The following is a 20425-nucleotide window of genomic DNA, read 5'->3' as shown; positions in this document are numbered from 1 at the left end:
AGGATGTGGAGAAAGAGGAACACTCCTCCACTGCTGGTGGGGTTGCAAATTGGTACAACCACTCTGGAAATCAGTCTGTCGGTTCCTCAGAAAACTGGGCACCTCACTTCCAGAAGATCCTGCTATACCACTCCTGGGCATATACCCAGAAGATTCTCCAGCATGTAATAAGGATACATGTTCCACTATGTTCATAGAAGCCCTATTTATAATAGCCAGAAGCTGGAAAGAACCCAGGTATCCCTCAGCAGAAGAGAGGATGCAAAAATGTGGTATCTATACACAATGGAGTACTATTTAGCCATTAGAAACAATGAATTCATGAAATTCTTAGGCAAATGGATGAAGCTAGAGAACATCATACTAAGTGAGGTAACCCAGACTCAAAAGATGAATCATGTTATGCACTCACTAATAAGTGGATATTAACCTAGAAAACTGGAATACCAAACACATAATCCACACATCAAATGAGGTACAAGAAGAACAGAGGAGTGGCCCCTTGTTCTGGAAAGACTCAGTGAAGCATTATAGGGCAAAACCAGAACAGGGAAGTGGGAAGGGTTGGGTGGGAAAACAGGGGGAGGGAAGGGGGCTGATGGGACTTTCGGGGAGTGGGGGTCTAGAAAAGGGGAAATTATTTGAAATGTAAATAAAAATTTATCGAATAAAAAAAGCAAAAAAGACAGAAAAAAGGAAAACAAAAAAATTAAAAAATTAAAAACAGAAGGTAGAAAATAATCAAAATTAGGGCTCAAATCAATCAAATAGAAACAATGAAAACAATTCAAAGAATCTACAAATCTAAGAAATAAACAAGAAAAACAAACTCTCAGTCAAACTAACTAAAAGACAAAGAGACAGACAAAATCAGAATTATCAGGGTGAGTTAATTATAGATGACAAAGAAATTCAAATAACAGTCTGTTTTACTTCAAAAGACTATACTCCACAAAATTGGAAAATTTTAACAAAATGTATGGTTTTCTATAAAGATACCATGTACCAATGTAAACTCAAGATCAGATAAACTATTGAACCATTATATAAGCCCTATGAAATAGTAACAGTCATCAAAACAAAACAAAACAAAACAAAACAAAACAAAAAAACCAGCAAAGGGCTATATAGTTTTAGCACAGCATTCTGCCAAAATTCAAAGAAGAGCTAACACCAATACTCCTTACACTTTTCCACAAAATAAAAACAGAAAGATCACTGTCATACTCATTCTATGAGGCCAGAGTCACTGTTATTCGTAAAACAAACCTAGACTCAACTAAGGAAAAGAGCTTCAGACCAGTATCTTTTATGAATATTGATGCAAAAATACTCAATAAAATGCTTGAAAAAATGAATCCAGAAATACAGCAAAACATAGTCCACCATGATCAAGTATGTGTCACCCTAGGAATGTTTCAGTGTGTGAAAATCCACCAATATAATCCAAGATATAAACAAACAAAAAGAAAACTATCACAAGATCATCTCATTAGATGTTGAAAATTCTTTGACAAAATTCAACACTCCCTCTGGTTAAAATGTCTTACTGAGAACAGGGATGAAAGGTATGTATCTAAGCACAATAGAGCTAATCTATAGCAACCCAGTGGCCAACATCAAAGTAAATGGAGGGAAATTTAAAGTAATTTAGCCAAAATCAGTGACAAAGAATAGGAGATTATAAAGAGAAAAAATGAGAGTTGAGCAGGAAATACTTTAGCTAAGCTTCTAACAGAGGACTAATATACAAAATTTATTAAGAACAGAAGAAATTGGATAGGAAGAATTCAAATAACCAATTAAAATAATGTATATAGCTGAACAGAGAAGTTTTCAACAGATGAATCCTTGAGCTGCCGAGAATGATTATTGTTCTTAGTCTTATGGGAAATGAATATCAAAAACATTTGGAGATTCCATCCATCAACTAGCAAGAATGGCTAAAATCAAAAATTAAAATGATAACACGTACTGAGTATAATTTGGAGCAAATGTAACACTCCACAATTTCTGATGGGTGTCTAACTTGTACAATCACATTGGAAAACAATTTGGCTGTTTCTCAAAACAAAACAAAACAAAACAAAACAAAACAAAACAAAACAAAACTTTGAATAGTTTTTCTTCAAGACACTTCAATATCACTCTTGCAAATACAGCCAATGATGCCCTTTTATACCACATGCGCAATTGCTCAACTATTTTCATTGTAGCTTTGTTCATAATAGGCAGTAACCAGAAAAAAAACTAGATGGCCCTCAGCAGAAATATGACTAAAGAAAATGTGGTATATTTAACTAAAAAGTATAATATTATATGGCTGTGAAAATCAAAGGTGTCATGAAAGTTGCATACAAATGTGTGGAACTTGAGACTATCATTCCAAGTTAAGTACCTCAGAACCAGAAAGACATATTTGGTATATACTCACTTATATGTGGATATTAGCTAGAGATTTCAGGATAATTACACTGTAACCTACAGACCAAAAGAAACTGAATAATACACTTGTCCTAATGGAAAAAATGCATGAATCTCACTCTGAAGAAGAAACTAGACAGACTTCAGAGGTTGTTGATGAGGTAGACTTCAATAGGGGATAGGGAAGTGAAAGGGAATAAGTTCAGTAAGGCCTGGGAGTGAGAATTCAAATCACAAATTGAGGCAGTGAATAGATTTCTATCAAAGCAGGATACAGAGACTGAAATGGCTATCTACAAGCTAGGCAGGACTCCCAGAGGAGAGAAGGATCATAGGTATAACAATAACACCTTCATCTTAAAAATTTTCTTTCCAATCAGATGTGTAATGATAAACATGGAAAGAGATTGAAGGAAAACCCAAGCAATAACTGCCACAATGGGAGACTCATCAAATGTGAGAGAGCCAACCCTGATTCTAATGGTGATACTCTGCTATGCTTATAGACCAGGAACCTATCATAACTGTCTCCTGAGCAGATTCACACAGCATTTTTGCCATCTGAATATTCAGACATCATTGCATACAATGGCAGACTAGAGGACATGAACTTTAGCAGAATGAGTGGTATAGGCAGGGTCCTGGTTGGCATTAGGGTAGGAGCAACACCATTCTCCAGAGAAAACATAGAGTGAATAACATGCCTTTATTGGGGATCAACATGCCTATATAAACCCTGGAGAAGAGGTATGGGTATTGAGGGTTAGTATACGTTATTTATTGGCACTGAGATGCTGGGAATGCATATTTGCAGAAAAGGAATTTCAAGTGGTGTCTGGACATATCCCAGTAAGAAAAGAGGAAGTATAACTTCAGATAAGGCCATCAGGTATTGTCACTACCTCAAGTGAATAAGTGTGTATTTGTGGGGGGATATGAGTTCATAAGGCTAATTGCACTAGGAAAAAAACGTTAAGGACAGCAAAGAAATCAACCTTAGACCTCGTATGGACAGCATGAAATTTCATATTTGGTCATGTTCTGACAACACTCATTTTCATACCCGCTACCCCGGTTATACTGTTTTCTGGGACAACATGCAAGTGAGATAGAATGCTCATATCAACCCTCAGCCTTATAGCATCGCTCTCTTTTGAACCAGTGAGGCAGAGATGTCATTGTATCTGATTTGATAGCTTTCATTATGTTGTTGTGGCATTATTCTATATATTCTCTTCCTTGGGATCACTATCAGGAACTGGAACATTTACAACTTAGTCACATAATCAGAAGCATAAATAATAAACTCCAGTCCTCAGTAATATCTCTTATTGTCATGTACATCTGTATCTCAGTGTCAGGGTAATGCGTGTTCAAAGGTCAAACTCACAATATATAGAATGATACCCTTAGTGATTTTATCATAAGGACAGAACAACTGCTCCTATGAAGACAGTGTCTATATAAAGTTTTTCTAAAATGTCTGTGAAGTAGTAAAGATTTGTAGATTTAAACTCAAGATTATGAGTCAAGAAGCCTGGTCAGAATCACAAACAATTGGTTAGAATGTGGATCATGACTGAGGAATCAGTTTTGTTCTTTGAGATACAATGAGTTCTTTTTGTTCCAAAACCTTTTTATTTTGTCAGTGAGTTCTAATAATATGTATTGGAGCTTTACTCAAGTGAACGAATTCCACCTCAATATGTAGCACTGTGCTTTCCTCAAATACCTATTAGGTATGCAGGGAACTTGGGATATTTAGTATAGCTTGGATCAGAAGAGAGTGGGAGTATAGTGATTCTACATGATGCAATAGATTAGTAAAAGAAGTAAGAAGAATTTAATAGTGACATTGGGAGTGGATAGTAGAAACCAGCAGAGTCTATGACTTTCCTTTGTTGTTTGCTAGAAAATATGTGAGTAGATGAGAAACCAAGGGTGTGTGGCCTTTGCAGTGGGAACTTATTACTGTGACACTGATCATACTTGTTAGATTTTTCTCCCAGAACACCATGAAAATTCATTTGCAAAACTATCCAACACCTTTCCTGAAATGAAACCCATGCCAGAGGTTTGGTTACATAGGCTTGGGACCCGATTGCTGCATCACACAGCTAATTCTCAGTTGTCATAATAGTGGGTGTTTTATGGATGTGATAAGAAATTTTGTTCTTAAGTATGTCTAGTGTAGGATTGTATGAGACAATTATCTGCACTGACTTTTCTGGACTGTTTTGTGTCTTTAGTATTCAGTAGTATCATTTAGTAAGAAGAGAAAATGATGAAAGTAAATCTTCTAAAATAATGAGAGGAAAGACAACTCAATAAAAATTCACCAAGCAAAACTACAGTAGAAAAATGGACATATATTTGTTTCACAGAGCTTCTGGACTTCTGAAGAAAATTCTCTAGAGTCTTCATACAAATTAAAGTCTCTTACACTTATCTCCTGGGTGATATTTAATAGGGAACAGAAACAGAACATTTATTTAGGGAACATTCTTTGGATTCTCTGTCTCCTTACAGTAGAGTGAAATGGAGCTTTCTTCAGAGATTTAGAATCGTGTAACCAAAGGAAGAGGCATAGCATTCAATAGGTATGTTATTTATCATTTTGTTCTCTCCCACACAACACTCCTACCATGGTTTTCCAAAATGAACCTATTGGATTTTCATTCTCTACTGTGGCCAACTGTTGCTTTGCTCATCAGTGAAATCTTACCAACATATAATAGCACCAATGGTCACTTGAAGTCAAATACAAATACCTTCTTGTTCCCTTTTTGTGTTAAAATGTACCATCCTGAAACATGTGGCTTTTAAGTAGGAGATTAGTTAGGTAGCTTATCCTCATCTGCAAGGTGCCCTCTTAGATTGCTTTCTGCATTTCTCTCTTTCGATTTTACTTGTTTGCATTATGCTGACATTGCTTTTTATGAGGAAACAGTCCTTTGAGGAAGTACTCAACCCAATTTCATGGTAATCCATAGGTAATGAGGAAAGAATTTCTGAGACACTTCATGAAGTGGAAATTACTCTTATCTGAAAGGAAACACTTAAGGTTATATACCAACTTAAACTTTCTCTGTAAGTCTATCAGGACTAGCTCATGAAGTGTTTTATGAATTTTATCAAAGTAGATGTACCACTTCCACCATGAAGAGTGAAGGGGAAGAATTTCAACTCTTAAATTGCAGATGAGAAAGCTGCAATCTAAGGGCCAGGAATCATGCAATTGTCCAAAACCAAGGAAACATGGACTCAGAAATAGGTTTCTTTGTGCTAATCTCACTTCTGTCTTTATTCAAACTACCAGAGCTCTGGCATTCCTCTTCTGAAATGGATTCCTAGCAGAAACACTATTTGTTTTGCACAATTTCAAAGAAATTGCACTAGAAGAGACATTAGTTCTTCAATAGTGATGCATAGAGTTGATCATACCCTACAGTAACATGACAAATATGTTGGGAATAGGAGACTAACTGCTTTGAATTTCTCTCTTGACAAGGGCCATAATAAGTGGACATGGGAAGTTGGACTGATTTCAACAGTATGATATTGTTATGGAGATGGAAAAAAGTGTTTAAAAACAGTACTAATGTTTCGCGGTTGGTCATTTATTTGTAAGGGAATGAAGAACTTAAACCACTGTAGAAGGCTGCAGAGCAATTGGTGGACAGTTTTATTGGAAGGACAAAGAAATCAACATCAGCAGCACTGAGAGCATTAGTGTGGATAAAGACTTTATTCCCCTGAAGTCTAGGTCCACAACCATTATATTAATGTCTGTGATATAACATTTATGTATCAACAGTTGGTTAGATGCAAGATGACTTGAACTCCTGCTTCGTGGTTCTAGCCATGGCTATTTTTACCCCCATTATGGCTGGATAAATGACAATATTAATCTGGCAATATTAGACAGTTTCTCTTCATCTTTCCATAGCATACAATTCCCACTTTTATTTTCATATACCAGCTTCATTTAAGGCCTTGCTTCTTCTTCAATTGGTTCAAAACATTTGTTACAGGATTTTCTTCCATCATCTGGAAGAGAGATGAATATTATCATTTACAGTGTCCAGTGTAAAGGATCAGGGGTCACATTGAGTGACCAGACAGCAAACACAGGAAAACTGACCAAGGAACCTCACTTAAGTATAAAAATGAAAACCTGAGAACTCATGATGAGCTAAACTAAACACATGCTGGTACTTTCCATTTTTGTCCTTGATGATTTCCGAATTCAGAGCTAGGTCTCTGCTTTGCAAAACAACATAAAATAGGTATTAAATCTAGAAATTCCCCAAATTTGTCCTTATAAAAATTTAACCTACATGAATACCATTGCTGTTGATGATATAAGGAGACAACTGGCCTTATAAAAGTTAAATTTTTTTCAGATGCAGAGGTTGAAAGCTCAGAACAGGAAAGGAGACAAGGATATAAATTAAGCTCTCACATTGAGGAGTCTGTTATTCTTCTTTACTTTCCCTGAAGGCAATATTTTTAGTTCATCTCATTCAGGGCTCTTATGGGGAAACACTGAGGAGAACTATCCTGTATGAACTCCTGAAGTGGTAAAGCTTTCTAGGTTCTAAAGGGTATGGTAATCTATGTGCAGGAGATGCATGTGAGGGTGGCTCAAAGGTAATAATGGATCTTAGTGTGTCTGAGCCCCTGATTAGCTGCAGATATTATACTCTCTGGCTGGGGCACCTTAGCTAAGCCCCTCCTAAATCTCAATTGACCAATGATCTAGTTTTAAGATCAGGGAATAGAATTCATGGAGGACTCAAGCAAAGAGCAACTCTGCTATGGAATTTTCTGTTCACTGTTTGCATCTGCTATACCCGACATTCTTATATTCTAAGTTCTTCATTTACTGCAATATTTCTACTCTTGCTGAAAATATGATTCAGCTATTAAAAACACTTTGTGCTTTTGCAAGGGCAGAGGACATAGGTTTAGTACTTATATTGGCTCACAAACATTAGAATTCTTATGAGTAAGTCTTATTCTTTATACTTGACTCCACAGATATTACTAGAAAGCACTCACACAGACACAGACACACAGACACACACACATACATGCATGCACATGCATACACACACACACACGCACACACAAACACATACACACACACACACTGCAGAAACATATATTCTATTTCCAAAAACTCATAGTCGAAAATTGAAAAACTGAAATAACGTAAATAGCATTAAAAGGAATGAAAAAAGGAGCTGTCCACATCTCTGATTTTGTCCAAGAGCAAATTTACATTTGAAGGGAATATATGACATCTTGCAAGTAGATATTAAAACTCAGTATCTGGGAACTGTGTGTCATCTGTCTCCATGAATGCCTCTATTTCTGTAAGATTGAAAAAGAAAATATTAATTTTGCTTAAATGTGCTTATTTCTTGCCTTTTCTATCCAAAATGTCCATGAAAAGAATACCCCCTCCCATGTATTCTCCAAGTCCACAGCTGAGTCTTAGTGTCCTTCTAGTCCACAGTCATGAGCCACCTAGGAGTTTGTTCTTAAACACTGACCTGGCATCAGCTCAAATGTTCCCACTTGATAGTAGAAGTTCATTCTCTTTTACCATACCCACTCTCATGCTGACCATGCATGGACACATGACTCTCCCAGGGAAAGACTGACTCACAAATGAATATGCAGTGACCCTGAGGAGGATGCTGTTGGGGAAAGACTGAATTATCTGCTTCTCTAGTTCTCTCTCTCTCTCTCTCTCTCTCTCTCTCTCTCTCTCTCTCTCTCTCTCTCTCTCATCTATCTATCTCTATCTATCTCTATCTATCTATCTATCTATCTATCTATCTACCTATCTATCTACTTATCTATCTGTCTGTCATCTATCTATCTATCTATCTATCTATCTATCTATCTATCTATTGATATATTTATCTATTTATCATCTATCTGGCACAAAACCAATATACATGTCAGTGAGACAGAACAAAAGATCTAGACATGGATTTCATGTAACTATGTAATTGTCTTAATTGTTGAGGTTTTATTTATTTTATGATTATGTGCTTTGCTGAGTTATATATCTGAGTATCGTGTATATTCAGTGTTCACAGGGGCCAAAACAAAACAGATCCTCAGAAACTGGAATTACAGAATGTTTTAGCTGTCATATGTGTACTCACAACTTTAGGAAGAGAAGACACTGGTTTAGTTTATTTATTTAGGCCTCAGCCTCTCATATCTGGGTTTTCATTTTTAAAAGACTTTTTATTAATTAAGTTATTTTATTTTAACAGTGATGAGTGAAAACAAACATCCTGTCCTCGAAGTCTCTCCTTCATAAACACCTACTGTGAATCCACCCTCACCTCTTTTAGAGAAGGTGAAGACATTGCTTGCCCCCACCAACATTGATACTAACATACCCTGGCACATCAAGTAATAGCAGAACTAGGTACATCAATGCCCTCTGAGTACAGAAGCTGCAGCCCAGATAGGGGAAAGGAATAAAAAGCATCAACAGAGTCTGTGATGGCTCATGATCTAATCGTTAGGAGACACTCATATAGATCAAATTTCCAATAGCTCTATATGCCTAGAGTCTTAGTTTCAGTGCATGAATGCTCATTGGATGGTGTTTAAGTATCTGTGAGCCTCATTGGGCCCAGAATCATTGAAACTGTATGTCTTTTTTTTTTTTTTGGATATCTCTAGTATTCAGAAGCTGCTAAGAATGTTAATAGGGGAAACAGGTGTGTATTACAAATTGTGCAAAGAAATTGGATATCTGCATGTAGAAGAATTAAATGCTTATCTGCTCTACTGCTCAATAATCACTACAAGAGGTTAGAGATCTTAACTTTATACCCCAAACTCCATACTGTTAGAGGAAATGATTAGAAAAAAAATCTTTGAGATATGAGGATAAGCAAAGAGAATATGAACAAAACTTTGGCTGATAAATAATAATGCCAACATTTGACAAGTGGAACTTCATGAAATAAAAATGAAATACCTGTGCAACAATGTATGACAATAACTGGATGAAGACATGGCATGAAGAGTGGGAGAAAATTTCACTGAGCATGTTAGCAGTATCTGAGAACTAAAAGACATATAAGCATAAGAAACAACAAAAGAAACAACCCAGACCAAAAACAGGGTAAAAAAATGGAAGGGAGAATTCTCAATGGAGAAATATAAAAAAAATGTTCAATGTATGCTTTAAGTTTGTGACATAATTTGGTATTTGGAAAATGCAAATTAAAATTATTTTGGCATCTCATTTTCAGTCTAACCATTATGGCACTTGTTAAGAAAACAATAGACAACAAATGCTGGGAGAGTGGGGAGAGAATCTACACTTCTAATAAATATGTGAACTGTAATGGCAATTCTGAAGATGCCTATGGAAACTAAAGTATGACTCAGGAGATATTCTCAAAGGGTGTTTCACCCTACTACAAGCAAACTTGCCCTATTATGTTTGTTGTGTCTTTATGTATAAAGGTCAGAATATGGAAACAATCTAGATTCCTTCAACAACAGTTTAAAAAAATTGTGTTACAATTATACACTGGAGTATTAATTGGTTGAAACACAATAAAATGAAATTTGCAAAACTCATCAAATTTTGACCAAAAACAAACCTCCGTCAAGATTTCTAGAGTCAGAATGAAAAATTTCATATGCATTCACTCTCAAAATGTCATAGTCTTCGTAAGAGCAACAGGACCATGTTTGAAAGATATTTCCAACACTGCATAGATATGCCCTTCATCATTTATAGGAGCAAATGTCCATGGTTCTTTGTTAACCAAAAAGGGGGAAATGTTTTAGCTTGCCAACATGGGCTTTCTAAAATGGGATCAATAATTGAATAAAAGCAAAAAGAAGTCATAACAATTAATAGGCACCTGTATTATAGTCCTGAATAAAAAAAAAGGAATGCATAGATTTAGTGATTGTTCATACTATGGAAAACATGGAGTCCCTCTCACTGATGTGGAACAATTCAGCTATTAGCCAGTTCCCTGGTGCGTGTCTTTCAATAATGGGTAGTAGACAAAATTAAAATGGGGACATCTAGGGGCTACTCCTTGCAAAGTATCTGCTGATTTACTGGTAAGATAAGCTCATTTTCTTTTATGTTACAAGCCAAATGCTCAAGTATTACACACTGTGGTGTTTCGTTTAATTCTAAGGATGACACCTATTAAGAAAAAGCAGACAAACTCTCATAGGGCTAAATGTACTTCCCAGGATATATGATTCAAAATATATAAATCAACTCTATATCAAGACATCCATAGAACATATGTTCCATTGCTAGGTTGGAGAGAGAATTTCACAAATGTTTCCATTGCCTTATGTAGTTTCTCACATTTTGGTATACTTCGGGGCTGGTTTCTCTGTCAGTACTAAAATTCACATCAGGTACAATATTATAATCACTTAAGACTGCCCTGATATTATGGTGTGGATAAAAGCTTGTCAGATTTGGTGTTTATTGACTACTGGCACTGACATGCCTGTAATTGCCTTCAAACCCTGGCCAACAAATTGTGCAAAGGTGAAGACACACAATCATGTTTCTGATATAGGGACTTCTTCCCCAATATGGTTGAGGACAGAAACTCTTAGTGCCTTGGAAAGAGAATTAGCTTTTAAGCCTTTTATATTTCAAGTCCCACAAAAAAAATTCTTAGAGCCTGTTTTTTTCTAGTTAATATTGTCACTGACTTTCCCTTTACTGCTATTACCAGCTCTATGCTGGAAACTGCTACATACTCCAGTAGATAATTTTACTCACAATCTTTCCCCCATAAGCTCAGGAGATAATTCATTCCAGGTCTTGCAAGTCATCATCATTAACATGTGTGCTTATTTCAAGATTTTCTGAGACATTGGTACAATGAATGCACAGGTAGACACTCTAGTATAGTCTCTTTTTCCTTTCATATGTCCTAAAGGCCACTGATTGGAACACTCTAAATCACAATACTGCTTGATTTCTGCAAAGAAAATTTCATATACCCAATGATCAGGTCAAAAATTATAGTGCTAGGATGTTGGAAATTTCTAAATTGGATTCTAGACCATTTCTCCCAGGGATCAATTTCTGATGGGCAGAAGAAAATGATATATGATGAATGAATATCAGTTTAGTCTGGTATTTGGCAGACAAAAATATGCCTATGTCTCTGTATACACTTTCTCAAATATGATATGTGCAATGGTCCAAACTGGAGAGATTAGTATTCATATTATATCTAACACAAAATTTCCATGTCTATATAAGTATTTCTTATAATAATAATACTGATGATAGCTTCCATACCTGTCTCATAAGGTCAAAAATATTTATACTTTTTATTGATTGTGAATTTAATTGAATGTACTGAATCCTACTAATCTCTTGGCCCCTTCATAAACATCTTCTGTCCTTAAAACCTGTCCCCAAAATATAAGTATAAATTAAAATAAAATTTAAGAGAAAAAGTAAAAGCTTGCTGCTTCAAACAGTGTGCTTGTTTTGGCCAAGTCATATTTTCTTCCCTGCAATGAGTCACTGGTGTTGTTTCAGGCCTCTGTCTTCTGCTACACTTCCAATACAAGTTCATCCATAGGATTCCTCTCAGATATTCTGTTGTTGTCCCTTGTCATTAAAGAAAATCTCCATCTTTGATTCAGCAGGACAGTTTCTTTCTCATGTCCCATCAGTTCACTGATAAGTTTTATGTTGCCCTTGGCCGACTCAAATCTCTGTTTCTGAGCCTGTATGGTAGTGACTTTTTCAGTCCTCTAGCAGCTATCTTGAACCTGTGCCACCAGAATATCTCCTCTTTTGCCCTGGTGAGGGCCAGGGCAGCTACACTACCTGAGCTGGTGGCTTACAGGGAATTTACCCATTTAAGCTCACACCATCAGTACCAGCTCTTCTGTTCTCATGCCTTCAGGCCAACTGTCCCAAAGTCATGTTAGGAAGATTGCAGTGCCACTTCCGTGGGTGCTATAGCAACCAATTTGCAGGAACTGATCCACTGTACCACCCTAGTGAGTTGTGGATCTAGCTATGTAGAATGCTGTAGCTAGCTATGTGTTGTGGCAAGTCTCCCTCTTTCATGCCTTTGGGGTCTAGATCTCCCAAACTGCTCAGGGAATTAAGGGCCAGCTCTTGTTATTCCCGCAGCCTATGAGAATTGGGGCCACCTCTGTGCAGTCTTCTGAATTAATCATGACACCAGGCAAGAACACAAGCCAGGGGTTACATTTGTCACAGACATCAACATAGACTCCTAGTGATGCAGAGGCATTGGCACAGTCTTAAACCTTAGTGAGAGCATGAGTTAAATAAAACATTATACTGTCCTAAAGAAGTAGCACAAACTACACAGATCACGCTGCTCCTCACTATCCTTGGGTCTAAATTTCTGCCTCTTTTCATCCTATCACAACCCATTCCATCATCACAAACTATTCCTGCCTCTCTTTGTCTTCAATCTCTCTGTCATATGATTTCTCATTAAGTGTCTTCTGCCTCCATACCTCCATATACCGCTTGCTGATGGGCAGTGGCATACATTTAACACCTTTACAATGCTTTAACATTGCATATAAAACTGGAGTACTTTGAAATTACAAGAAAAGGCATTATAGCACACAAAGACTGCACCATTGAAGCTTTAAAATATTTAAAGCAGAGGGCTTATACTGCAGAACATGCTAACAATGATCTAACATTATGTTTTAATTTTTTCTGAGTAATGGCCTTTCTACAAATGACAATTGATTTTCTATTAGTCAAAGAAATAATCCTGTTGCTAATTCCTAATTGATGGTATAAGTTCCTAAGAATTTGAGGTCTGTGCTAAGTTAGAAGTAAAAAGTTCAAAGGGCAGGCATTTGGTAAATCTGGGTAGATATGGAGGAAAGATCTAGGAGGAGCTTTGAGATTGGAAACTGTACAGAGCCATATTGGGGCACTTGTGCACGTGGTTTGAGTTTGACATTGGTCAAGGACAATCTCTGGCTTCGGGCAGGAATCTGCCTTTAGGACATAATAGGGAAGTAGGTTAAAACTGGAATTTTTATCCTTGGGTGGAGTACTAAAAGTGTACTTGACTATGGTCAAGGTTAACTTCTCCCAGATAGCCAGGATCCTGCTCCACCTAGGGTGGAGTGCTTGAAGTAAAGGTTAAGTTCATTGTTCCTCCAGGTCTAGGAATTCCTGAATTAAGCAGGTGACCCACCTAGCTGCCAGAGCAGTCAAGACAAGGACCTCCAAGAGAAGCTAGACAACTTCCACTGGAACTCATCCCGGAGTCTGGGGGGGAAGGGTTTGCCCAAACTGTTAAAAGGTCTGGCGCCATTAAAGTTTCCGGGTTTGATCAGTGAATATTGTCTTGGCCCTGATTCCTTTTGCCCCTCTCCCATTCATCCCTTAGCTTCTGTTCCAGCAACCCACTTCATAATAGCTGCTGGAAGCTATGGAATCCAACAGAGTGGCACCCGGATGTGGGACTGGATACCAGAAGGATTCCTGAGGTGACCCTGTCTTGACTAAGCTTCTCGGAAAAAGGAAAAGATGGTATCCTGCACGGTGAGCAACTACAGGAGTAAAATACTAGTGCTAGTGTAAAATCTTTATTTTTTTGAAACTGTTGCTGTAGGTACAGGAGGATACAGCTAAGTGGAACAGCATTGATCCGATGCTGGACTCACTTAGGGTGGACAGTGGAATATGGGACAGGAACAGTCTAGGCAAGCTTGTGCCACAGCCTTCAAGAGCTGCTTCAGGTGAAAGGGATTGGGTTTTAAGAACAAAGGTTAGAAGATTTTTTAGATCGGATAGATTCTTGCTGCCCATGCTTCCAAGAAAAAAAGAACCTTAAATGAGAGATCCTGGGAAAGAATTGACAACAAGCTAAAGGCTACCAAGGCAGATAATATTACCCTCTGCCTCTGGATGCTCATAAAGGATGCTATTGATGAAGGGACCTTGAAGGCATTAGATATCATACAGGGAGGACCTGAGGCATCTCAAAAAAAAAAAAAGCCTGTCAGAAAGGACTTCCTCAGGAAAGGGCCCTATCAACCCTAAATTAGAAAAATATAGAGATACTACTGATGAGCTAACATTAGAGAAGGAAGCTCATCTAGGGGAAGGAGCTGCCAAATATGGTGAGTATTGGTCTCCTAATGCACCTTCTGCTACACCTATGACCTCTATTGTAGGAGATGATATCCAGAGGAATATGCAACTACAAAAATTGGAGTTTGAGATTAATTTGCAGAGGTTGACTAATGAGTTACAAGAGCTAAAAAGGGTATCAAGTGTTGGTAAGAACAGTGATTTTGAGATACACCAATCACCGCTAGAAAGAGCTGTAAGTCAGGCTCGCAGCCAAGGACAGGATACATCTGACCTGCTGGCTTTCCCTGTCCTTGAGATCAGAGACCAGGAGAACAGGATTAGACAATATCAGACTTTGGAGTTCAAGGTGATAAAAGAATTAAAGGCATCTGTGGTGCCTTTTACACAAGCTTCATTGGATACTGTGATGGAGTCAAATTTAACTCCACAGGATTGGAGAACTCTGTGTAAGGCTACTTTGTCAGGAGGAGATTTTTTGCTTTGGGTTTTTGAGTGGTGTGAAGCTGGCAAAAGGACTGCTGCTGTAAATGCTCAGGCAGGCCATCCAGATTAGAACGCTGAAATGTTACTGGGAGAAGGTATATATGAAGGGAATACTAATAAGATTAGGTTTCCTGTTGGAGTGTATTCACAGATTGCAATGGCTGCCCGATGTGCATGGAATCCAACAGAGTGGCACCCAATGTGGGTTCCTGAATTAAGCAGGTGACCCACCCAGCTGCTGGAGCAGTCAAGACGATGACCTCCAAGAGAAGCTAGACAACTTCCACCGGACTCAGCCCGGCGTCTGCGGGGAAGGGTTTGCCCAAACTTAAAAGGTCTGGCACCATTAAAGTTTCTGGCTTTGATCAGTGAATATTGTCTTGGCCCTTATTCCTTTCGCCCCTCTCCCATTCACCCCTTAGCTTCTGTTCCAGCAACCCAGTTCGTAATAGCTGCTGGCAGCTATGGAATCCAACAGGAAACTATGGTCAGAATATTGTATAGAAAACACAATTTGTACAATAAAAAGAAAATGAAAAAACAAAAGCCCTGACACCCAAAAAAGAAAAAAAAATGACAGCAAAATTTATTGACTTTAAATGTTCCTTTTCTACATATCCAACTATTCCCGTCTATCTAGGTAGTGTGAAATTCTGCCCTTTGGTATATATATATATATCACTTGCTTTCTTATAGAACCCAAGACTACCAGCCCAGAGATGGTACTACCAACAAGGGACCCTCCCCCCTTGATCACTAATTGAGAAAATTTCCCACAGCTGGATCTTATAGTGGCGTTTCACCAACTGAAGCTCCTTTCTTTGTGATAACTCCAGCCTGTGTGAAATTGACACCCAAAATCAGCCAGGACAAGATGTTGGTTGATTTTATACATGAAATCCCTGTAGGATATTCACAGTAGGTCACAGATCACAGTTCAGTACTGGAACCTGAATTGTGGCCCTGACTGATAAATGCTGGAGCAGATGCAGTTCTGGACCCCATCCCCCATCCCCACCCCACCGCCCACCCCCACACCCCTCGCCCCGGCTAAGATGCCTGATGCCCTAATTGACACTTGATTTTACTAGTGTGTGTGTGTGTGTGTGTGTGTGCATGGGTGATCTTTGGGGAGGAGGTAAGGGCATATGACCTAACTGACAAATGATTTTATTAGTGTGAGTGTGTGTGTGTGTGTGGGGGGGTCATGGGGTGTGCATGTGCTTTTGGGAGGAGGCAGGAGAATATTCCCTGACTGACTGCCTATCTGTCTTTCTGTCTGTGAAGTGAATGGAAACAAACAAGTTTCATAGAAAAGCAAGGGTTTGGGAATATGAACGTGAGGCTTGGTGGTTGGAGTGACCAGGCTTAGCTGAGACCAGCCAAAACAAACACAGCTGTTCTTGAAAAAAATCCTGCTACCCCCCCTCTTGATAAGTTCCAAGAAGGTAATATGTCAGCCTCATCTTCTCCTAGACCACCCAGTTCTTTCCCCTCTAACTAACTTATCAGCCTGGCTCTCACAAGGGCTTTTTATGGCCAGGTGCAGAGCAGGATGAGGAAAATTGACTAACTTAGCCAAGAACGCCCCTTGAGTAAAGCAACCAATGCCTGAAGAGATCCTTTGTCTTGTGTTTCACCAATAAGAGTAAGCCAACTAGCCCTGTTGTTGGAGACTGTCCTCTGCAAAGCATAAAAGGTATGTGCTTTCTTTCTGTTTGTTGTTGCCTCTCACTGTGTGGTGGAGCAACTCCATGCGTGTGGATCTATCAATAAACCTCACACTTTTGCAGACATCTTTCTTCATGCTGTGGTCTGTGGAGTTGTGGTCAGGAGGGTCTCCTGAGTGACAACAGAACCCTGTGTGTGTGTGTGTGTGTGTGTGTGTGTGTGTGTGTGTGATGCATTCAAAAGTCTGATGAAGTGGTCAGATCTGTTGAAATTAGAGTTCTGGGCGGCACACTTAGGATCCTTCTGTAGAACGCTTTATGCCTCTTGAGAGGGAGAGCATAAGCTTACATGGCGGAGACCCCGAGGGAGCGCGAACCCAAGTCTTATATAGGCAAGTCCTCCCGCCTTGGACGTGGCGTACCCTGGTTGGCTGCGGCTCATTACCCCATATGACGCCACGAGGTAGGCGGAGACTCAGTGGCGGGAAACTCCGCTTGGGCATGCGCACTCGGCCTGTTTACGGCTCAGCAAGAACAGGAAGTAGGCGCCATCTTGTAATGGAGATCATAGGAGCATTCGGGCGGCCCCCAACATCTCACCCTTTTTGATTTACTATGAGGGCTAACAGATAACCTGGTTAGAAGGTGGAGACAGAGATCGTCCCTCCCTGTGAAAAATCAGACCATGTACGGTGAGAAATCAGACCATATACGGGGATATCCCCTAGACTCCTTGCTATGTCCGGGGTATCCTCGACCTGTCCTCTGCCGTTTTTTGGGAGAGGGGAGACTTGGGCAGGTAACCCCTATGCTGGGCGATATGCCTCCTGGAGGTGATTTAGCCTCCATGCGATACCTCGTTCAACAACCTTCCCCAGGCGCCAGTCCAACACTCTGCCATGTGCAATGAGCTTAACTCCAGGCGTGCAAGAGCTGTTTGGGCCGGCTTTCTATTGCCTCAGGATTGACAGCCATACTTCTGTGGAGGTTCCATTCTCCAGAGCTGCAAGTGCCTGCGCAATGACCATTTTGTCTCGTTTACTTTGGGTTCTGAGCCTACAGACCAACCATAGCAGTAACACCAGCCCGCAGCAGACAGCCATGCCAAACATTCCCACCCCCACCCATTCCTTGAAGTAGGAAACAGCCGATGAGACCCAGGAGGACAATCCTCTGGTGAAGGATAGATCAAGTCGTGTGGAGTTAATCTGGAGTACTGCAGTTCGAAGCTCGCGAAGCGTCTGCTCGAACTCGGAGGTCCAATTCTGTAACATGAACTGAGACAAACTCTTAGAAAGATTAGCAGCTCTGGTAAATTTTTCATAAGGGATGGAGGTAATGCATAGGCCAGGGAGCTTCTGCTCGCAGCCTAGTTGAGCCATCTGCCAAAGGATGTCCAATTGTTCCTGAACTAAATCAATGCGCTGGTTGACCAGCATAAGGCCTCCCTGTATCTGGGTATTGGCCGAATTCTGTTTGTCAATCGCCAATGACACATTGGCTGATAAATCATTAATGCTCTGGGCCGCTTGGACAGATCCAGAGAGCGCAAGGGCTGCAGCAGTGGCTGAGGCGGTAACTGCTGTGGCGGCTATCACTGCTACAATAATAGCTGAGATGCCAAAGTCTCTTTTCTGCCTGAACAGAGTCATGCTGTTAGGTGCATTCACGGGGATGGGCACAAAGCGGGGCATTCGGGTGATCACGGCCATGGGGAATCGCTGCGCATCCCAGCACAGAGTGTAAAAACAGCCCCCGTGACCACAGTCTAACACTTCTGTCACCCGACTCAAGTTGCTAACTATCCAAATGAAGGGTGGCCACACACAGACAGGGGCGGCTGGAAATTCCTCATGGGCAAAAGCCTTATACTTCACATCACTCATAGTCCATTGTCCTGAGCCAGACTCGTCTACGGTCCCTTTCCAATCAAATTCCAACTGGCCCATCTCCCCTCGGCCTCCTTTTATCATAGCTAAAGGTGAGAGGTCTGTGCAGCTACCATTAATCCCGCACAACAACCATTGGTCAAAGGGGTTAGCATTAGCCTGGCTGGGATCCATGTTTGTGAAATTGTGTCCTTGCCCAATGAAGGGAGAGAAGGAGAACAAACCTTCGATAGCCCAGCCAGCATCTCTGGATTGACATCCAGTCCAAGGCAGGGCTAATTTAACATCCTGCCGTCCAGTGCAGAAGGGGGCAAGCTTGGGTTGGATTGGCGGGGAGGATGCTTTCCTGGTCATATTGAATTGTGGCCACCACCCATAGAGAACCGTGGCATTTGCAACAATTTTAGAGCTGGGGCCGCCTACAGTGGCTTCCTTCAGCCATGCAGAAGAGGAATTGCTTAGTATGATGCATGGACCGTTGAAGCCATCTTCCTTAATGTGGAAGCAGAGGCTTCCTGCTAAATGCAGGGATCTGTTCTCTTGTAGTTGTTCTATCTGCATATCCTTGGGTAGGTAAGCAAGACCCAGATTCTCGTTAGTTGCAAAGAAGCGGGGAAAGACCTGTGCGTTATACATCACCGGCATAGGTAGGGGAAAGGTTGACATGATCCCCCAGCGTGGTTCTCCTTGAGCAAACCCGACTCTGATCGTCAGGATCATCAGCAGAAGGGGCTTGTTCATCTTTATCGACTGGCCGGGTTGTATTTTTTCCTTGGTCCAATATGATTCGAGTAAGCCTTTCGGGGACCCAAAAAGGATTCTCTTCATTCTGTGGAAAAACACAAACAGCTCCCCTGGATCTTATTAGAATAGGATCCGGGCCTTTCCATTCATTGGTTAGCACATCCTTCCACTTTACAAGCTCCTTAGGCCGTTGTGGTTCCGAGCAATGTCGATCTGCTGCAGTCTGGTCATGCTCGTCCAAATTTAAAAAATTCATAGTAAAGAGTGCTACCGCTATAGCAACCCTTGGTATAGGGGGTAAATCCTCCGCTATTCCCCCTTTTTGTTTTATTAAGTAGGATTTGAGCGTACGGTGGGCTCGCTCAATAATGCCTTGTCCCTGAGGGTTATAAGGCAGACCTGTGATATGGATAACCTGCATTTGTAAGCAGAATTGTTTAAATTTTTGAGAGGTGTAAGCAGGTCCATTATCAGTTTTCAAACATTTAAGTTTCCCCCAGGTACTCCATGCCTCGAGGCAATGTTGAATGACTTGGGAGGTTTTTTCTCCTGTCAGAGGTGTGGCATGGAGAATGCCAGAACATGTGTCTACAGACACATGAACTTATTGGAGTCTCCCAAATGAGGGCAGGTGGGTGACATCCATCTGCCAGACCTGTAGGGGGGAAATCCCCCTAGGATTCACGCCCGTATGGGGGCCCTACGTGGAGTGGACCGGAATCCTGTACTGCCCCATGCTGAGAAGCATGGCCTTGGCCACCGTCTGCCAATCGGTGGGTGTCATGGCGTCCCCTGCCAGCCGGTCTAACTGGCCCAATGTGAAATTGGCCGAGACCCCATATTTTCTAACAATGGCCTCAGCCAGTTCTTTAATCCTACTATATTCCACTGGGGCATACGCCTGATCAGTGTTCTCCAGGCTTTCAAAGACGGGAAAGGGCATCCAGAGCTTTCTCCTCACCCTCTCTGGTAGGAAAGAGAAGGTTCCATGGCGCGCCTCATAAGGAGGGGGCGCCGAGGGTGTCTTAGCAATGGTCATGGCAAGGTGAGGGTTC

This window comes from Apodemus sylvaticus, chromosome 4 (assembly GCF_947179515.1).
Source record: "Apodemus sylvaticus chromosome 4, mApoSyl1.1, whole genome shotgun sequence".
Lineage (NCBI taxonomy): Eukaryota > Metazoa > Chordata > Mammalia > Rodentia > Muridae > Apodemus > Apodemus sylvaticus.
Note: the sequence above shows the minus strand (reverse complement) of the source record.